This window comes from Trichosurus vulpecula, chromosome 1, assembly GCF_011100635.1.
Source record: "Trichosurus vulpecula isolate mTriVul1 chromosome 1, mTriVul1.pri, whole genome shotgun sequence".
NCBI lineage: Eukaryota > Metazoa > Chordata > Mammalia > Diprotodontia > Phalangeridae > Trichosurus > Trichosurus vulpecula.
In genome coordinates, this window is record NC_050573.1 from 117,234,949 (window position 1) to 117,257,873 (window position 22,925).

Genomic DNA, 22,925 nt, shown 5'->3' on the forward strand with positions numbered 1-22,925 from the left:
GTTTATTAATATTGGGGAAATGTTATCTGGTTGAATGATATTGGTAGGCACACTGGTGAAGTCTTGTGAGGAAGAGTATTAGTAATCTCAACCACTCAGCATTATTCCTAGAATTGTGAAGGAAGGAGTAAGAAGTTGCACTCTGGGGATCCAGCCTGCCTGTGGGAGTGGGAGGTATACCCTGAGAGAGGGGGCGCTGCCACCATGACCATAGCACGTAACCAACTGATGCTTGGTATTATGGTAGCAGATGTGAATCAATAGCATAATTGTCAAATGATTAATGATCATTCACAATACAGACTTGTGATTATATGGCTCATAATTAAGAAAAAAAAACACTTGACAATCCTGCCTTGTATGATGCTGCTCTATGAGTGGTATCACTGGTTGGGCTTAAGTAATTTCTGAAAGTCTCAATGAGGCCAAAGTCTTTTTTAGTAAGTATTAACATGCCATCATTATATGTTATGGTGTTTCAGGAATCAATGATACATTGACCACAGTGAGATTTGTTTTTCTTTTTGGAGGCATGTGGAGAGGAAATATGATAAGCAGGAAAAATGGGAAAGCACTTGGACTCCATATGGTCTCTCTGGCATTTGGAGCTAACCAGGAAGTAATATGATGTCACCTTCTGGAGGGAAAGTGACACATCCATGAGAACAACCATGTAAAGATTCTGATAAGTAGGCTGGGGTAGCAATCTAAACAGATATGAGAAAGAAAAAAAAAGATCAAAGAGTAAAAAGTGGGGAGAGGATTGAAGGAATTATACATTGAATATGTGGGGTTTTGTTAGGTTAAAAGAATGGAGTGATGCAGCAAAGAAAACAGCATGATTAGGAGGGAGAAAGGAATCATTTAACATTTTTGTTCAATTTTAAAAGTCTCCTGTAAAAAATACTCTCAGTGGGGAATCAAGTTAAGAAATCTTATCTTGGGAAAATTTAACTTAATTTTCAAACTCAACTGGTATAGAATCGAGACAAAATAAATGTGGTTTTGAAAATTATATTTCTAGTACTACAAATCTGCATTGATGGTGTAATATATTGAAACTGACTCAGGAAAAGATTGTATACTCACTTTGACTCAGGGAGTAAGGAGAGGGCCCAGAATTGGCATTCACATGCAGACAGAGTAGGTTTAGGTGCCGGTCAGACACTAGACCATGTTGTAAGAATGTCTTTTTGGAGACTGTAAATGAACAGGAAATCCACAAAACAGGTCAAAATCTCATTACATCAAATGCCGCATTCTTTGGTTGTAGGGGGTTTTAGCTACAGGGATTATTTTTTATTCTTCCAATAAGTAGTTTTTATTCTATGTCAGTAAAACATTTATTAATCTACACCAACCAGCCACAATCCCTGACTATCTAGATTTTGTTGCTCTCCCCCACACCCCACACCCTGCCAAAAAAAGAGAAGAAAGATAAAAATCATTACTGAATAAGCTGATGTTAGAAAATGTTTAAAATAAAAATCCAGTTTATATTACAACTTATATACAATGTAAAATGAGGAGATCCAGGAAAGTACTATATATAACTACAACAATATAAATGGAAAAGAAGACTGCATAATTATAATATTGACTTGTAGGCTTAGAGGAAAAAAAAGAGGAAAAAGTACAAATGTATCTCCCTCCTTCTCCACAAATGAGGGGGACTATGGGTGTGGGGCACCACACATATTTTCAGAGTCAAGTGATGGGCTGGTTAGTTTTCCCGAACTTTTTTTAAAATTCTTTCTTACATGGAATGTCTTTTGTTCTGTTATAAGGTATATATTTTATTCCAAGAGGCATCTAGGCAGCATGATGGACCTGGAGTCAGGAAGACCTGAAGCACTTACTAGCTGTGTGACCCTGAGCAAGTCACTTCACCTTTGTCTACCTTAGTTTACACATTTGTTGAATGTAGAATGGGATGATAACACGACCTGTCTTCCATGGTGTTTTTAGTATCAAATGAGATAATACATGTAAAGTGCTTCGTAAACCTTAAAGAACTCTATAATTTTTGTTGTTGCTGCTGTTGGTTAGTCATTTCTGACTCTTCATGACTCCATTTGAGGTGGTTTGGAGTGGTATGACATTTCATTCTCCAGCTTATTTTACAGATGTGGAAACTGAGGCAAACAGGCTTTTAAGTGACTTGCCCAGGGTTACACAGCCAGTAGTTGTCTGAAGCTGGATTTCAACTCAGGTCCTTCTGACTCCCAGCCCACCACTCTATCTACGGTGCCACCTAGCTGCCTTAATATAAATTCTAGGTATTAATAATTTGAAATCAAAACAATATAAAAATAATACAAATTTAAACTATCTAGCGTATTTCTAGGCATAGTACAGTTTCAGTCCCATCCCCTGTAACTTCTTCCTTTATTTGTACAGTTATGGATAATTTTGAAGGATCAGAATGAAGTCCAAGAGACATTGAAAAGTGTTGGACTAGAGGAAGATGTAGCTGTGCTTAATGCTTACCAAAACAGAACAAAGATGAAAACATTTTGGATAGATTTTCAACAACATGGGTTGAAATAATACAGAAACATAAACTTAGGAGGCACATATATAGACCATCCATTCCAACTTTCTCATGTTACAAATATATTGTTAATGCCTCTGAGGAATATCCAAAAATATATTACTTTATAGAAAAGTAAAGTCTTCACCTAGGTCACACAGTGTTAATAGAGCACAAAACCAAGCCACTTGTAATTTTTCATTAAAACTATGATTATTAGAATAAAATAACACATTTGTGACCCCAGTTGAGGTTTTCTTGGCAAAGATACTAGGATGGTTTGCCATTTCCTTCTCTGGCTCATTTTAAAGATGAGGAAACTGAGGCAAACAGTGTGAAGTGACTTGCCCAGGGTCACACAGCTAGTGAGTATCTGAGGCCAGATTTGATCCTGGGTCTTCTTGACTCCAGGCCCAATGCTTTATCCATTGCCCTATCTAGCTGACATTGGTGAGTCACGTAACGTCTCTAGGCTTTGATCTATAAAATGAGAGGATAGGACTAGTGTTCTATGACTCTATGGGCCCAGATCTCTTCATCTTATATTCCTTCTGTCTTCTGGTGCTCACTTCAATCTATTCTACCTCTGAACACTCCGCATTGTTTGGTACCCTCTACAAAATTGCTGTTTTCTCTTGATCTCTTATCACACAGGACTAAGAGGAGAAGTTAGCATTTTTCTTTCTTTCAGCTATCACCTTCAGATACTTCCTTCCCCAGTCACTCTCCTCTACCACTTCTCTGAATTTTTTTGAAAAAATTTGAATTGAACTCCTTCCCATCTAAATCCACATTGCTATCATTTGTGTACCCCAAATCACTAGTCTTTTCTGTCACCTCGAATAAGTTCAATACTAAATTCACAGTCTCATTTTCTCCCACAAACTTTGCCACTTTCTAACACCCCAACCTCCTAGGTCCATGTCCTCCTCATCTCCCATCAACTTTGTCTCCTGTCTGCCTTAACCGCCCATAAGAATGGTAATAACAGGCTCCATCCTCAACTCCATTCCCTGCTCTGTTCAATTGAACACCAGAATTGCAGTTAACAGAATAACGGTACCAGAATTACTACCTACAGTGCTGAGCTCTTCTACATCAGGACGGCACAGCCAGATCTGTGAGATTCACTGGTGGCCAAATGCCATCAAAGACATTACATTGTCCCCTGGCTGAACCTTGTGGTCTACCAAAGAGTTAAACAAGCAAGGGCTAATAATAGCTAACATTTTGACAGTCATTACTATGTCCCAGGCACTGTACTACATGAATAAAAAATTTGACTTTCAAATATGAGACTCAAGAGAAGTATAAAAAAGTAAACAGAAAAAATAAATCCCAAGGGATTCAATAAGGTCGAACTATTTACACTCCTACATTGAAAAATGTTACTTATAATTCCTAAGAACTTTCTCATTCTAAGGGCAGTTCAAAGGAGTATATATATAGGCAGAGAGCATAGTATGAGTTGAATATGTTGGGATGATATCTAAAAAATAAAATTAAGGGGTGAGAAAGAGGAATGCACTGGGAGAAGGGAGAAGCGACAGATAGAATGAGATAAATTATCTCATATAAAAGAGGAGCAAAAGAGCTTTCACAGTGGATGGGGAAGATGGGGGAAGTGGGAGAGAGTGCTTGAAACTTACTCTCATCAAAATTGGCTCAAAGAGAGAATAACATGCCCATTCAGTTGGGTATAGAAATCTGTCTTACTCTACTGGAGAGTAAGTGGGGAAGGGGATAGGAGAAGGTTGGGTGCAGATAGAAGGGAGGGTGGATTGAGGGAGATGGTAGTCAGAAACAAAACACTTTTGAGGATGGACAGGGTGAAAGGAGAAAGAGTAGGGTAAATGAGGGAGTGATAGGATGGGGAGAAATACACAGTTAGTAATCATAACTATAAAATGGATTTACAGCAAGTTTCTCTGAGAAATAACATTTCTCAAATATGTAGAGAACTGAGTCAAATTTATAAGAATACAAGTCATTCTCCAACTGATAACTGGTCAAAGGATATGAATAGGCAGTTTTCAGATGAAGTAATCAAAGCTATCTATAGTCATAGGAAAAAAGTGCTCTAAATCACTATTGATAAGATAAATTTAAATTATAACAACCTTGAGTTGCCACCTCACTCTTATTAGCTTGGTTAATATGACATAAAAGGAAAATGACAAACATTGGAGGAGAGGAGGGAAAATTGACACACTAATGCACTGTTGTTGGAGTTGTAAACTGATTCAACCATTCTGGAGAACAATTTGGAACTATGCCTAAAAGGCTATAAAAGCATGCATACCATTTAGGACACTATGTTTTGTTTTTCATCTGTTCATGGGCTTTTGTGAATCTTTTCTGTTATTCATTGTTCATAGGGGATTAAAATGAAGGCTTACTCTTATTCCATATACATTTAGTTATCGAGTGCCTGTTGGAGAACCCTATTAAAAATATTTTAGGAAAGTTTTTACTGTAACTCCAGGTTGCAGGCAATGAATCAAAGTCAAAGAGAGAAACTAACCCACTTGGGTCAGGTCCCTGGAATTATGCCAGCTCCATGTGATGCCAGAGTCATTATGGGAGAGGATTCTCAGCTATGAATAAGAAAAACATGTACAAAGCACCATGCTAGGCGCGGAGGAAGATAGGAAGATAAAGCACAATCTCTTTTCTCATAAAACTTACAGGCTATTAGGAGAAATAAGAAATGTATACAATTAACTAGTTAAGTTAATTAACAGTTAACCAGTATGAGTGAGGTGCAATCATAGTCTTCCCAATTTTATAAAAGAGGAATGCAGCAGCTCTAAGAAATCCCTTCTGTAACCAACAGGATGTGTTTCATCACACACCGAAATACTTGTGGTAGGCTTTTTTATTTTCTGTCATTCAGAGTATTTGTGTGGGCATGGGTTTCAAATGTGCTTCAGAAGGGTTCTCAGGGAAGTGAGTAAGACTTTTATCTCCTAGAGTAACTGCTACTACATCAGAATGCTCTTAGGAAACAATGAGTAGGGAAAAAAAGAGGAGGATTGGGCAATATTAGAAAATGCTCTGGAGGTGAGGAGCAATGCTAAATTCAGGAAATAGATGTGAAAACGTCTACATTCTTCTTCTTCCTATCAAAAGGTGCACGTAAAATTGTTTAGGGAAGACATAACTTTGGTTATTGATTAATTAGGTAAAATTTCCCAGAACTTAAGCAACTTCTTGGGATAGTTTCTTAGAGCTGATTTTATGAGTAGACAGCTATGTGGTATGATTTAAGCATATGCTTGCAAGGTGTTGCCTCCTGTTCTTAAAACTAACCCCTCTTTCTTGCATTTTATCATTATGATTTTATTCCTTTGTGTCATGAAGGCTTTTCTTTCCTCAAGATTCATGTCATTCAGTGTGAATATTTAAGCCTCAAAAATTAGCCTATACGATGTCTTCTATTGATTTTTTTTTATTTTGTTAATTATCTAGACCAGAGGTTCCCAAACGTATTTGGCCTCCCTATACCTTTTTTAAAAATACTCAGCACCCTCCTCAAAATCTACTTACTTTAACCCTTTAATGGATTTTTTTAAGGAAATTTGGAATATTTCAAAAAATACATATTTTTTAAAAAGACATCTTAAATTTAATAATTTATTGCAAATTTGTGGGTTTTTTCCTGCATTGAAATTTTGGTGAGGTGACATTGCACAATGTAACCATATAGTATCATATTGTAAACCATATAGTATCATATTGTAACCATAGAGTATCATATTGTAAACAAGCACATTTTTCTGCCCATGCATGTGGGGTGTCTCACGACAGGTTTGCCTGACAACACTTGCTTGTTAAGACCTATTGGCAGATTTGACCACTGATTGGTTATAACTTGCATTTTTTTGTGTTTATTTGGAAAACAGCATAATCACTACAACTTTAACTCTGTTGCATAACAGATGAAACATGTATGAATTTTTTTTTTCAAAAATTCCTTCTCTTCCTTTCTTATGCTTTCACCACCCTCTTACTTTTATTCAATGCCCCCCAGTTGTACCTGAGGCTATTACTGCCTGTGCTCCCATCTTTTCAGCACTTCCCAGGGGGTGGTATTACCCACTTCGGGAACCTATCAAATTTTTCTAGATTTAATAAAATTTTGGTTAAATGCTAATGATGCAGTTTAAAGTTGTGTGCACCCACTCCTACCTGGAGAACTGGTTGTTAAACACCAGATTACTTTTGAATCCAGGAGGTCTAGCTGATCCTAATTTCATCCATATGGTCCTCATTTTCTTATTTATAAAAAAGGAAGAGAATGGAGTTTACAAACTATGAGCCAGTCAAATTAAGTTTGATTATTGACAAAACTTTAATATTTGTTATTAAAAGGATGGTCAAGACAAGAAATTATGAACACAAAAGCTTGTTCCATCAAAACAGGTATTAATTTAATTTCCTTCATTGATAACCTTACTGAATATACTTGTTCTAGACTCCAGCAAGATATTTAACAACTACAGTTATGCTACTCTTATGTATAAGATGAAAAAATATGGCTTATAAAATAGCACAGTGGGTCAATTTATATTTGTTGAACACCTGACCCCAAAGATTAGTCATCACTGGGTTGCTATCAATTTGGAAAGAAGTAGATGGAGGTGTGGAGAAAATAAAGGGAAAGGAATAAGTATTTATACAGCACCTACGATGTGCCAGGCACTGTGCTAAGTGCTTTTACACATATTATTCCATTTGATCCTTATCCTGTAAGGTAGGTGCTGTCACCTCCATTACACAATTAAATAAACTGAGGCAAACAGAGGTTAAGTGACTTCCCCACAGTCACACAGTTAGAAAGTATCTGAGGCCAGATTTGAGCTCAGATCTTTCTGACTCCAGGGCTACTGCTCTATCCACTGCATCATTAGGTAGAAGACAGACTATAGGAGACTTATCCAATTATGAAGACATACATGAATGGAAAAGGAGGTGATCTAGTATTGTGTTGAGAGTATCGGGAAACAAATGGAGAGCCATAATAAAGAATTTGCATCAAGGAAATATTAAAGGCTCCTGAGAAAGGCCTTTAGTGTGTTGGATAGATCCTAAATCAATGAATCAATCATCAGCAAGCATTTCTTAAATGCCTGCCGTATGTCAGACATTATGCAAGGCTGTGGGAATATAAGTGCAAATAAATACATATGTAAGTATGTGCAGAATAAAGGACAGCTAGGTGGCACAGCGGATAGTGTGCCAGGTCTGGAGTCAGAAAGTCTTGTCTTCCTGAATTCAAATCCAACTTCAGACACTTACTAGCTGTGTGGCCTTGAGCAAGTCACTTAACCCTTTTTGCCTCAGTTTTCTCATCTGTAAAATGAGCTGGACAAGGAAATTGCAAACCAATCCAGTACCCTAGCCAAGAAAACCACAAATGGGGCCATGAAGAGTTGGACATGACTGAAATGACAATATCTAGAGTAAATATAATGAGAATAAATGTAAAGTTGTTAAAAAGTAGCTGGGGAGGGCAAGTGCTAGCAATTGGGAGAATCATGAAGGACAATGTAGAACATGGGGCTTGAGTGGTTTTAAAGGAAGGAAGGAATTTTATGAGGTGGCATTGAGGAGAGTGTACATGCCAGAAATGGGGGATGGACAGCTCTATGAAGGGAGATGGAGTGTTGGGTGTGATGATCATAGAGAAAGCCAGTTTCCCTGGATTGCAAAGAACAGTAAGGGGAGGATTATTAAAGAAGGCTGGAAAGATAACTTGGGGCCAGTCTGTGAAAGATTTTAAGAGCTAACTAGACATATTTATATTTTGTGAGAGACTACTGTTGATTGAGTATGGGAATGACAGGGTCAGATCAGTGCTTAACAGAAATCACTTTGGCAGCTGGGTGTAGGATGGACTGGAGTGGGGAGGGAGATACATGAGGCTGGGAAATCAATTAGGGGTCTGTTACTCTAAGTGAAAAGTATAGATAGAGGGCTTGAATGATGGTGGCTGCTATGTGAGTGGAGACAAGTGGTCAAAAGTTATGGAGGTAGAAATGCCAAGATTTGGCACCTGGGTATGCGGGGCAAGAAGTAGAGGATAATGCCGAGGTTAGGAGTCTGGTAGATTGGAAGCATGGTAGTGCCCTCAATGGAAATAAGGAAGTATATAATAGAGGAGAGTTTGGGTGAAAAGGGAATTATTTCCATTCTGGACATGTTGCATTTAAGTTGCCTTTGGAACATTTAGTCTGAAATAGCAAATAGGCTATTGGTGTATAAGACCGAAGCTCAAGGGAGAGAATGGAGCTGGATATATAAATCTTTTATTGTCTGCATAGAGATCATTGATAAACTGATGGGAGCTGATGAGGTTACCAAGAAAGAGTATAAAGGAAGGGAGGAGAATAAGGTTTATCAAAGAACTTTGGGGAATACCCACAGTTATATGGATGGTGATCCAGCAAAGGAGACTGAGAAATAGCATTCAGACAGGTAGGAGGAAAACTAGGAGAGAACACTGCCATGGTAGTCTAGAGAAATTAGAGTCTCTAAGAAGGGATAATAGTTTACAGTACGGAGGTCGAAAAGGGGCAGCTAAGTGGCACCATGGATAGAATGCCAGGCCTTGAGTCGGGAAGACTCCTTTTCCTGAGTTAAAATCTGGCCTCAGACACTTACTAGCTGTGTGACATTGTTTGCCTCAGTTTTCTTATCTGTAAAATACACTGGAGAAGGAAATGGCAAACCACTCCAGTAAGGGCTCAGAAAACTCCATTAGAGGTCACAAAGAGTCAGATACTACCAAAAGTGACTAAACAACGAAGGTAAAAAAGGAGAAGACCAGAGAAAGGATCAGCAAATTTGGTGATTAAGGGATCAATGGTAGCTTTGGAGGCTACAATTTCAGTTGAGTATTGAGACTGGAAGCCAGATTGCAAAGGACTGAGAATTAATAGAAGAGGTAATGAAGTTAGTCTCAGTAGACAGTTTAAGGGAAAGTAAGCCATAGAAAAGTTTTTGGTTTTGCTGTTTTGGATGAAGGAGACATGGGCATGTTTGAAGGAAGAGTTTATTGTGGAAAGGTTGAAGGCGAGAGAGATAGAGAGAGAGAGAGAGAGAGAGAGAGAGAGAGAGAGAGAGAGAGAGAGAGAGAGAGAGAATGATTGGGGTTGCAATTTGCTGGACAATATGGGATCAAGTCTACATCATTATGAGAAGCTAAGGGAAAGGAGGATGATACAAGGGGGGTTGAGATGAAGGGGATGAGAGAAGAGGTTGTGCATGGCCTCACTCTTTGCATTTTTATCAGCTGATAAAAATAGAGGGGGTAGAGGTAAGGGAGTCTTAAGAAGAAATTTTGGAATCGTTTCTTTTGGGAGAGTAATAGGGAATCAATTAGCAAGAAATAAAAAGAGCATCTTGCTGCAACAAGGGCTCAGTTGTAATTGGATTTCATGAGAAATGACATGCAACAGTAAAATGACTAGCTACATAGAGGAAACTGTGGACTTACTGAAATATAAAAGCATGGGTTCAGGTTTACTTAATTTAATTCATCTACTAGTAGATATTTTTCAAAACCTGGAACTAAAGTCACCCTCCTCTATCACTTTTTTTCCTTTCCGAGGTTTGAGAACAAGAAAGCTTTGAAAATGAGAGACTTGGTGTATATTACAGCAAGGTCTTTGAGAAAGGTAAACAGTTGTTTGAAAGAAACATATTGGTAAAACAGCAAGTGTGGCTAAGCTTGAGGAAGTACAAACCACATGATGGAGTTCACAGTAATGAAAAGAAAAGGAGTGGGAAAAGTCAATACCTACAGAGATTTGGAACAGTGGACAATTTTGATGATTAAATACAACTATGAAAGGACCAAAATAATTAGCCTTGAATATGCACAAAAATGGTAATTAGCAGCATATGTAAGTATATAAAGGAAGATGAGACAAGGAGGTGAGTTGTTCCCTACTCTCAGAGGAGAAAAGAAAGAAAGAAAATGTATAAAATTGAATGTGAGCTAAGATTTCATAGCCAATTCCCCTTCTTCCATGGCATAGTAAAACTCCTTCCAAAATGCCTGGCACAATAAAGGCACTATAGTTGTCTTTACTGTAAGAGTGCACAGGGAAAATTCCTAATCAAATGCATGACTTTCATGAAGCAAGTTGAAATAACTTCTCTCCTGTAATGAAGAATAAGGAAGTTTTCACTTAGCTGTGGGGCATCCCCAAAGAGTTTAAACTTCAAAGCTGGTAAGCTCCAAACAATTCATCTAGCCACAAGTCTACTTTTTAACCTTAAACATTTCCTCCAACCAATGCAGGCTCCTTATATCAAGATCCTTCACCCTGAAGGGTGTTGGGAGACAACTAGTTTCATTAATAAATATCCATGAATTCTGGCTCTAAAGGAATTCTTCCAAACCCTGGATTTAAAATTTTTAAAAATAAGGCCCATAATGCCCTTGATGGTGGCAAAGATCAATACCTGGAAGTGTAGAATCAGTCCTGTGAGCCATTTCTTTCTTACTTATTGAATGCTTTCTTTCAGAATATAGACTGTAACTTATCTCCAGATCGAAAACATAGAACATTTAGGATCATGCTTCCACACCTAGAATGGTTGTTAAAGGTCATCTAGTCCAATCATCTCATTTTAAAGATGAAGAAACTGAGCCCTAGGGAGATTTCAAGACAGAAAATTCTCAAGGTATTAGCAAAGGTAGTATTGGATCCAGATCCTCTTACTCCAAAAACAGTGCTTCATTTTCCCTTACTGTACAAGATTGTACCTTGCATCTTTTTGTTCCTGATATGATTAATTGCTTTCTTAATGTTGAACCATCATTTCACATGTGGTATACAACCAACTCGATAATTATGACTTAAAAATATATTGCTGGGTTCTTTTTGTTACAATTTAATTTAATATTTTATGTCAATGTATGTCAATATTCATTAGCAATATTATGCTATTGTTCTTATTTTAATTTATTTATTTTATTGTTCTTATTTTAATGTTCATCCCTCCCTGGTTTAGCTATATAGACGCTATTTATCTCATAAAAAGAATATGACTACTTATTTTTAGAGTGATTTTCACAGTGTATGTATTAATTGCTCTTTAAATGTTTGATATCCCAAAGAAATCACGCAAGCGGGAAAAGGACCCATATGTACAAGAATATTTATAGCAGCTCTCTTTGTGGTAGCCAAGAATTGGAAAGCAAAGAGATGCCCATCAATTGGGGAATGGCTGAACAAGCTGTGGTATATGAAGGTGATGGAATACTATTGTGCCATAAGAAATGGGGGTGATGCAGACTTCATAACAACCTGGAAAAACCTACACGACATAATGCTGAGTGAGCGGAGCAGAGCCAGGAGAACGTTGTGCACAGCCACAGATATGTGGATTCCGTGAGGACCAACCCTGACATACTGCGCTTCTCTCAGCAACCTAAAGGGGCAAGGACAACTCCAGGGGACTCACGATGGAGAATGCTATCTTCATTCAGAGAAAGAACTGCGAAGTTTGAATACAGACTGAGGCACACTACATGCTCGCCTTTTCTGCTTCTCTTTTGTTTTTGGTTTTGGGGTTTTTTTTTTTTTGTTTTGTTTTTTTGGTTCTGTTTCTTCTTTCTCATGATTCATTCCATTGGTCAAAATTCTTCTCCACGACTTGACTAGAGCATAAATTAATTCAATGCGAAGTTATACATGACAGTTATATGAGACTTCATGCCGTCTTGGGGAGGGAGGGGGGAGGGAGGGGAGAAAAACTGGAACTCAAAACTATGTAGAACCGTGTGTGGTAAACTAAAAATAAATAAAGGAAAAAAAATAAATGTTTGATATAATTCAAGTTCAAATCTATCTAAACCAGAGGTTTCCCCTACCACTTTTTGGTAGTTATTTTATGACTTGTTCAGTTTCATTTTCTGAGATTAGTATTTACGATAACTATGCAATGTTCTATGAATTTGGATATATTTTTATTTATGTATGTAACCATCCATTTCTTTTAATGCCTTGGTTTTCTTAGCATGTAATTGTATAAAGTAGGTTCTGGTCACTCTTTTTTTTATTTTTGGTTGTGATTTTGCCTTGTTTGTTTCTTATTTGAGCAGTTTGATTTTTATCCCTTTTTTATTCTTTTTCACTTATGTTGACTAAAACCTTATTCATTTATGATAAAATTGTTTTCCAGTTCATCGTATTTCTCCACTAATTTTCAAAAATTTCTCGTTTGTGATGATTTTAAGTTGGTTAATTTGTTGATTTTTGAAGTTTTTTTATGTTGCATATTCATTTGGCTAATCTGTTTTTTTAAATTATCCTAATGTATATTTATTTGTTTATTTACATTTTTCTTATCAGCAATTGCCTTATCTAAATCTCCAATTCTTTTAATATTATTTCATTTTCTTTCATATAGTTTTTGATTACTTCTATGATTTCTTTGTTGACTTCTTTTTCAGGATAATATTATGATTCCAAAGATCTGTGATCTTTAGTTTATTGTCCTTTTCTTAAACAATTTATTATTGCATTATGATATAAGGCAATTTTATATAAGCAATATTATTACCATTTTTTGATAATTTTTAAAGTTTCCTTATGTCTTTGTATCCTAGTATGTAGTCTAATTTTGTAAACGTACCATATGTTGCTGAGAAATATGCATATGTTATAACATTCCATTTCAGAAGATGATATGTCTGTCACAACTAACTTTTAATGTTCAGTTTTATATTTTTGGAACATTAATATTACAATTACAAGCATTACAATTATTTCATTTCTATCAATGACTTTTTACAATTTAATTGTTGCTTCATTAATGAAGATGCTCTACCATTTGTTGCATATGTAATTAGCATTGTAATTGGTTTATTGTCTAAGGAACCATTAAGCATAATATAATTTCCTTGTTTCTTTCTTTTGACACCACGAATTTTTATTTTTTCCTTTGGCTAATGATCTCTAACACTGAGTACAAAACTCAGTACAGAAAAGAAGGGGGATTGATTTGGAGTGACTGGACAACAACAGTTGCAACCAAACTAAAATCTTGCCTTCTTGTACAATCTAAATGTTTGGATTTGATTCCCTAGGTCAGGAGATAAAAAGGACAATTATTCAAAAAGATGTGAATGCTGGTTTCTTCTAGATCAGGGCTTCTGGCAGTTTTTCAGGAGGGTTAAATGGATCAGAAACACTTGTTCAATTAGTGTCAAAGGCAGTTGTCACTGTTATGGTTCAAATCCATTGGCTTAGGCTACTGATCTGAGATAAAATCATGAAGAATGGGGTTCATGGAACCATAGATTTAGGGCCAAAAGGGATCTTAGAGGCCATTGAGTTAAATGCCCTCATTTTACAGGTGAGAAATTTGTTGTTCATTTGTTTCAGTTGTGTATGACTCTTCATGACCCCATTTGGTGTTTTCTTGGTGAAGATACTGGAGAGGTTTGTCATTTCCTTCTCCAGTTCATTTACTTAGGCAAACAGGGTTAAGTGACTTACCCAGGGTCACACTGCTAGTCAGTGTCTGAAGTCAGCTTTGAACTCAGGATGATGAACCTTCCTGGTACTCTATCCATTATGCCACCTACTGCCCTGTGGATGAGAAAACTAAGCCTCAAAGATGTCGTCCAACGTAACACAGCCAATAAGTGTCTCATGCTAGAATCAAACTCAGGTCTTCCTCACACCAAGTCTATTCTTAATCAATGAAACCACTTAGCTACCTCTTCTTTTTCTTTTTTCTATTGGCATTCATGCTCATAACATGGGTTGTAAAACTAAGGAGCAGTCAAAAACAATGTTGAGATTTTCAAATCATGGCTGTCATTACCTCAAGAAATTATGTCTTTGGATTAAGGATAAAGGAAAGTCTTTAAGTAATGCCATCTCCGTTTCAGTGCAGGCAGCTGAACAGAACATATAGAGCCCACTTATTTTAGAAAGTTGGTCTTCTTTTAAAGTGTGCAGAGAGAAACAGAGAATTGCATCTAGCTTATTAAATGCTTCTGTGACCCTGACTGGAATTAACTGATTTAAAAAAAATGCATTTGACCTTGTAACTCAGTTTCTTAAAGGAAAAAAAGGAGAAAGGAATAAATATTCAGACAAATGGATAGAATTAACTCTTAAATGGTTTAGACTAAGAGGGAGGAAATATTTATTCTTACAGCTTTAAACAGGGATAAAAACTACCTGAGATTCCACAGCTACTGGAAAGTTTGGGGTGGGGGAGAAATGCCCTCTATCTATGCTGATCAGTGCCTTCTTTGTATAGTCTTTAGTGAACTGTTTAGGCAAAGGTGTCAAACTTGGCCCCACCAACATTTAAGGCCAAACCAGATTAAAGAGTAATTGGAAGGGGGCAGGTAAGTGGTGCAGTGAGTAGAGCACTGGCCCTGGAGTCAGGAAGACCTGAGTTCAAATGTGACCGCAGACACTTGACACACTTCCTAGCTGTGTGACTTTGGGCAAGTACTTAAGAAACATGCTGCCTCCTTTATAAAAGAAGTAGCCTTTCTCCTGTGCAGGTGACCCATTCCCTCCTGTCTTCTTAAGCACATTGCCTTCTCTATCATCCCCACTCTCTCATTTATCTTCAATCTTCCCTGCACAATGGCTGCTTTTCTATTACCAAGAAACATGCTCTTGTCTCTTCTAGCCTAACAACAAAACAAAAAACCCTCATTTGATTCATCTGCTCCCACTAGCTATCATCCTATATCTCTCCTTCCTTTTTAAAAAGAATGTCATTGGAAAATGTTTAATAAAATAAATAAAATACAATGAACCACAGACAATGATTTGTGATTTTCTAAGTCATTATGCCATCTATAGGGATCTGATTCTATTCAATTTTGATGCCACTGGTTTAGGGAACCCATAGGTTAAGTGCCTGGCCCAAGGTGATACAGCCAGTATGTCAGAGATGGGAGCTGAAGTGAGGCATTCCCATCTTCCAGCACTTCTCTCTCTCTTCTGCACACTACACCATCTCTGCCAAGTCTGAAAGATGTGCTAGATGAGTTGGTGACCTGTTCATTTGTCAGACTCTAGGTTCTTTGGTATCACTGTGTAATCCTGTTGACCTGAGGATCTTAGTCTAAACTTCTTCCTCCATTATGCTTTGTGAACCTAGGATTTCATTAGGACAAGAGACCAAATATAAAATCCCCTGAGTGAAATGAATATGGTTACAGCAGCTGGCCTGTCCATCTCTGCTGAAAGCCTTAGCTCTCTTGCTTCTAGTCTTCCTTGGAGGCAGCTGGGTCCACAGGTCTGAATGAGGGAAATAGGTAAATAAAATAATAGATAGTGAGATAGATGACAATACAACAAGATAGACTACAACAACAAAAACAAAACAAATGTATAATAAAGATGCTGAAAACACCTGTACTACAAAATCATTTCATATGTCTTCCGGTGTCCGACCTAATCAAAACCCTGAAGACCAGTGTTTCTCTTCAATGTCCCTCTATCTCCTTTATTTTAGAGGGCCTTTAAAAAAGATGTTAAAAGAATAACCCTGCTGAAGCTAATTTAAAATTTGCCAAAACCCAAAATTCATACAGCAACCTATTGAATGAGACTGTGGGTGAGGAGGCTATGAAGCAAATCAGGCAGCAGCTTGGGTTAACCTCTATTCCATTCCCACCCCCAATCCCAGAGGGATTGACCTGAAACCCAGATGCAGATGCTTCAGGGCAAGGACTACGCTGACTATTGATCTTGGAGCATCTTGGATCTAAAAGAATGACTGTCTTGGTTACTTCCATATGGGGCTATTGGATGTCTTTCAGGAACTCCTTTCAGTAAAAGATAAGCATGAATCAATTACAGATTGCTTCATTGTACCTGTTCAGAAAGAACCAGTTCCTACCTTCCACACAGAGCCAAGGTTGGAACCTAGTTCTTCTGATGTCCCACCCAATGGGCTCTTCTCTACCCTATGGTACATCTTTTTTACATTTTGTTTTCTTCTCCACCCTCCCCCATTCCCATTCATTTCCAGGATATCCAGGTAAATCATAATGTCCCTTGTCTTTACCCATCTCTTCAGGCTTGACCTTCTTCTAATCAATAATTACCATTTTATGACTTTTCTGATAGGGACCTCCCTTATTGTCTGGTCCCTTTTTGTTGCCTCTGGGTTCTAGACTGGCTCTTTCCATTCATAGTAATCTTTGGAATCTGTCATTTTGGGGGGATATATAGGTGTTCCAGGAGAACTAACACCTCTGGTGCAAGGGCTTGCCGAGCCCTTTTTCAAGGGTGCTCATCTACCTTTCTTGTCCACTTCTCACTCAACTTTCACTGTGGCCTCAAGAAGCTATAGCGTTGCCGTGGCCATACCCTGGTAAGCCATCTTAACAGATGGGCTAAGCCAGATTGAGAATAACTTACAGGCCTCAAATGCATTGGTGAGTCAGGGGGTGTCTACCCTAAGCATTTGAAGACTTCCTTCAGTAGAATGGGTGGATGAGAGAAATTTGTTACAACAGCCATGAGGGCAGTAGAAGCAAGAGTTGTGGAGTGCTTAGAGCATGGTCAGACATCAAAGATTTTAAAGTCATCCGTTGTATCCCTGGCCATCACCTTAGTTCTTGACTTTATCTGGCAATTGGACTCCCATGATGCTGGAAAAGAGAGTGAGGCTGATGACTTTGTGGAACTCTGCCTCGCTCAAATCCAACTGACACATGAGTCAAGACGTCACTCTACGATGTCGTTGATCCTCTTCAAAAATGAAGGACAAACAACAAAATCTTGAAGCTTTCCTTTGCTTGATGACCAGGATGCCTTGAAGTTACACTTGGTAGAGATTCATTACCTTCAGTCAGCTATATCAAGTTGTGAACTAGATTTTAAAAATATACATATTAATGAAATTATTTTGATATAATTGGCTCCCTTTGCTTTCATGCATACTTTACTTCATGCTATTAAAACACTACTCTGAGAAAGGCTTCCCAGTTTTCATCTCACTGCCAAAGGTATCCATGCAACAACAAAAAAACAAGATGAGGAAGTTTTGTGTTTCAGGGGTGTGCTGGTAAATGTTTAACAACTGACTATTGTGGGAAACATAAGTTTAATCTGCATTATTATCATTTAATCTATCAGTTTCTTGAGTCTATAAATCAGGAAAACAATAAATTAAGGCACAATTCATAGTGTTTGCTGATTCCTGAGATGTAAAAAATTAGCATTGAAAAAAGTGATTTTCTTGAGTTAATAAGAGCTGGCTTCAGTATTCCCCACCCCCCAACCCAGTTACACTGTATTACAAATACTTTTGACCTATCCAGCTGCTACCTATAGCCCATTGCTGGCTCCAGGTATCTATAAAAGTGGCTCAAATGTCTAGCCTGGAAGCCCCATTACCACTAAATCACAATTTTTTAAAAATTATTGATGATAACCTGGGATTTCCCAACTCTGTATATTGTCAATGACTAGAAAGGGAGAGTAATCCATCTCTTTCTAGTACTGTGACAGCTAACTCAAATTTTAGTTTCTTTTAATGTTACAAAGATTCCATCCTGACCTGCTGATCCCCAGTGTTGGAAACACCATTGGAGTGATTATTTTTGTTGGAAGAAAAAAGACATTTACCAGGCAGTGCAGAACAATATCATTTATTTATCAGGGCATTCATTTGGAAAAGAAGGCCGTGCACTCTGCAGCTGTCTAGCAGAACTGTATATTTTAACAGTTCTTTGAAGCATTGGGCACAAGGGGTACATTTGCCATCACTTTGGTTCTCCTTGCCTTCATGATCCACCCAGATTTTGATGTTGTCCACAGGTATGTTTAACTACTGTGTTTCCTTTCTCATTGAAAGGGAACTGTGAGTCTCGTTATGGGCATTTTGGCCTTGCCTGGGTGGTAAGTGTTCTGTCTTACATCAGGTGGCATGTCAAAGGGTGATGAATTTGCATGGGGTGCTATGTTTTGTTACTTAGCAACTCTATCTGCCTGAATATGTTTCAAATAACAGTAGGAGTTAACATGGGTTAGGAGAAAGAATCCTGGGTCCAGGGTCACGACAGCTCTTTCGAACTAGCTAATAGCACATCCTAGCTATACAACCGCTGGCAAAAAATATTACCTTCCTGAGCCTCAGTCTCTTAAAATAGCCTCAGTCTATAAAATAGAAAGATTAGAATTGATGTTGTCTTCTCACAGAATTATTTTGAGGCCCAAATGAGTGCTTTGAAACTTTTAAACTATAAATAAAAGGAAACCCTAGCATTTAAACATGAACAGTGGTAGTTTGAGATAAATATTCCTAGCTTTTTTATAATGTATGTGGTCATGGATGAGATTTTATCATGTTGGCTAGAACCTGTCCTTTTCATGATACAATGTCTAGAGGAATCATCATGTCTATATTCACAAACCAGGCTCATTAATAGGATTTTTTATATCCTTCATATTTTTACAACTTGGTTTTATGTCAACTAACTAACAATTTATTAAACTTCCATTGCACGCAAAATTATATGTTAGGCTCTGTACTTTAAAACTTAAGGGAACAATGAATTTTACAAACACTTTTAAAGTACCTACTATGTACCACATACTATGTATGCTAGATACTGGAGAAACAAAGATGAAAACAAAAAGTCTCTGTCTTCAGGGAATTTATGTTCTGTTAAGATAGACAATAGGTTCACCTAAAATTAAATACAATATAGACCAAGTATATGTTGGGTATTGGAGGCATAGGAAATAGCACCTGAGATCAGATTAGGCTTCATTAATCCCATGAGCTAAGCTCTGAAGGAGAGAAGGGATTCTAAGAAGTAAAGGTGAATATGGAATGAATTCTAGTTATGTGAGACAGCCTGTGCAAAGACACAGACATGGGAGATGGAAAACCACATGTGAGAAATAGCAAGAAGAACAATTTGTTTGGACAATAGAGTTCCTGAAGAGGAGTAATGCATAATAATCTTGGAAATGATGGATGGATATCTGATTTACAAATAATGAAATTTTTATTTGTTCCTAGAGGTGATGGGGAGCCACTGGAGTTATTTAGTAATGGAGACACACAGTCAGACATATGTTTTAGTACTATCAATTTGGCACTTCATAGCTCTGCCAACAATGTTTTAATATATCTATCACTCCACAATTCTTGTAATATTGACTATTGCCATTTTTGTCATCTTTGCCAATTTGCAAAAACAGCTTGTTTTTGATTAGCATTTTTCTTATTATTGGTAATTTGGAAGATTCTTTCATGTGCCTATGACCACCTTGCAATTATTTTTAGAGCTTTTTGCTCAATCAAGCAATAAACATTTCTTGAGTGCTTACTATGTACCAGGCACTGTGTTAAGTTCCAGAAATACAAAAGAGGCAACAGACAGTCTCTGCTCTTAAGGTGCTCACAATCTGATGCGGGAGACAATATGACAAAAAGAAATACACTGAAAGGGACAGAGAGAGAGAGAGAGAGAGAGAGCGAGATCAACATACATATACACATATATATCTATATATCAAGCTATATACAGGAAAAGGAGGAAATAATTAGCAGAGGGAAGATACTAGGATTAAGAGTGATTTGGAAAGTCTTCCTGGTAAAAGATGGGATTTTCATTGGAATTTAAAAGGAAACTAGCAAAGTCAGTAGGTAGAATGGAGGATGGAGAGCATTCCAGGAATTAGGGAGAGTCAAAGAAAATTCTCAAAGTTGACAGATGGAGTATTTTGTACATTTTTGTACAAAGAGGCCAGTGTCACTGGATTGAAGAATATGTGGTGTGTCAAGGAGTAATGTATAAGCGTAAGCAATGTATAAGAAAAGTAGGAGGGGACTATGTTATAAATGACTTTGAATGCCAAATAAAACATTTTGTATTTGCTCTTAGAGGTGATAGGGAGCCACTGGAGTTTGTTGAGTAAGGGGAGGGTGGCATCGTTAGACCTACACTTTAAACAAATCACTAGAGGCTGAAGAGAGGATGAATTGGAATGGGGAGAGACTTGAGGCAGACAGACCCACCAGCAGGCTATTGCAATAATCCAGATTGAAGTGGTGAAGTTCTGCACTAGGGTAATGGCAGTGTCATAAGAGAGGAGGGAACATATTTAAGTGATACTTCAAGGGTAAAACTGACAGGCCTTGGCAATAGATTGTTATATGGGTGAAAGATAGTAAGAAGTCCAGGATGACTCCTAGGCTATGAGTCTAAGTGACTGGGAGAACAGTGTCTACCTCTGTGGTAATAAGGAAGGTGGGTTAAGGGGGGAAAGATGAGTTTTTATCATGTTTAATTTAAGATGGTTACTGAACATCCAGTTTGAGATATCTGAAAGGCCAAAAGAGAGGCAAGACTGGAGGTCAGCAGAGAAGCTGGAGTAGGATACATAGACTTGAGATTAGGTAGATCTCATTAGTATAGAGATATTAATTAAATCCATGGTAGCTGTGAGACCACCAAGTGAAGTACTATAGAGGGAGAAAAGAAAAGAGCCAATGACAGAACTCTGAGGAATGCCTATAGTTCTATGGTGTGTTATGCATGAGGATCCAATAAATGAGATAGAAAGAAGAGTCTGATAAATGGAAAGAAAACAAGGGAAAATGGTGTCCCCAAAACCCAGAGAAAAGAGTGCATCCAGAAGAAAGCAGTGAAAATAGTGTCAAAAGCTGCAGAGGAATCAAGGAGAATGAAAACTGAGAAAAGGCTATCTGATTTGGCAACTAAGAGATCATTGATAACTTTAGAAAGAACAGTTTTGGTGGAATGATAAGATTGGAAGTTAGATTGTAAGGGGTTAAAAAGAGAATGAGGGAAGAGAAATCAAAGGCAAAATTATAGATGGCCTATTCGAAGAGTTTAGCTACAAAGGTTGGAGGATATATAGGATAATAATAGAGATAGAAGAATCATGTGAGAATATTTTTTTCAAGATTGGAGAGACATGGAGATGTTTGGTGGCAGTAGAAAAATGAGCCAGCAGACAGGGAAAGATTGAAAATGAGCAATGGAAAGGAGGTGACAAAGAGGACAATCTGTCTGAGGAGTCTGGATGGAAAGGAATTACTTGAACAGATGAAGGGTTAGCCTTGGTAAGTATTAAGGCCATTTCATTATGTGAGTCAGAGGTGAAGGAGATAGTGGCAGAAGGCATTTTAGTGATAAGAGATGGGAAAAGGGGAGAAGAGGGAGTTGCTGGCAAACATCCTCAATTTTTTTCTATAAAACATAAGGCAAGAATCTCAGCAGAGAGGATGGGGGGAGGGAAAATCATGGGAGATTTAAGGAAGGATGAAACACTAGATTACTATGGTCATTTTCTGTTCTGTGTTGTGTACCTAATCTATTCTACTGGTTTATTACTCTATTGCTTAGGGTGTTTTGATAATTACCACTTTGCAATACACTTTGAGATCTGGTACAGCTAAGCCACTTTCCTTTATAAATTTTTTTCTTTGAATTTCTTGATATTTTTGACCCTTTCTTCTTTAAGATAAATTTTATCAGTTTTTCTAGCTCTATACAATAAGTTTTTGGCCGTTTGATTGATATGGCACTGAATATGTAAAGTAATTTAGGCAGCATTCTCATTTTTATCATATCGACTTGTCATATCATTGAGCAATTAATGTTTTCTTCCAATATTTCCAATATTCCAATAATATTTCTTTCCAGCTTTGAGTGAGAAGTGCTTTGGTTTTTCTTAGCAGAAAGACTCCTGATTATTTAATATTGTCTATAGTTATTTTAAATGGCATTTTTCTTTCTCTCTGCTGCTGGAATTTATTGGTAATATATAGAAATGCTGATGATTTATGCGTGCTCATTTTTTATACTTTAACTTTACATAAGTTGTTAATTACTTCAACTAGATTTTAGTTGAATCTCTAAGATTCTTTAAGTATATCATCATATCATCTGAAAAGACAGATAGTTTTGTTTCCTCATTGCCTATTCTAAATCTTTCAATTTCTTTTTCTTTTCCTACTGCTATTGATAGCATTTTTTGTAAAATTTTAAATAATTGTAGCGATAATGGACATCCTTGCTTCATCCTTGATCTTATTAGGAAGGGTTCTACTTATTGCTATTGTAAATAATGACTTGCTGATGGTTTTAGATAGATACTACTTATTTAAAGGAAAGCTCTGTTTATTCCTACGCTTTTTAGTGTTTTTTTAAAGAGAAATGAGTGTTGTATTTTATCATAGGTTTTTTCTGCATCTATTGAAAACATAATATGATTTTTGTTGTTTTTATTGTTGATATGGAAAACTATGCTTATAGTTTTCTTAATATTGAACCAACCCTGCATTTCTGGTATAAATCTCACCTAGTCATAGTGCATGATCTTTCTGATATATTGCTGTATCA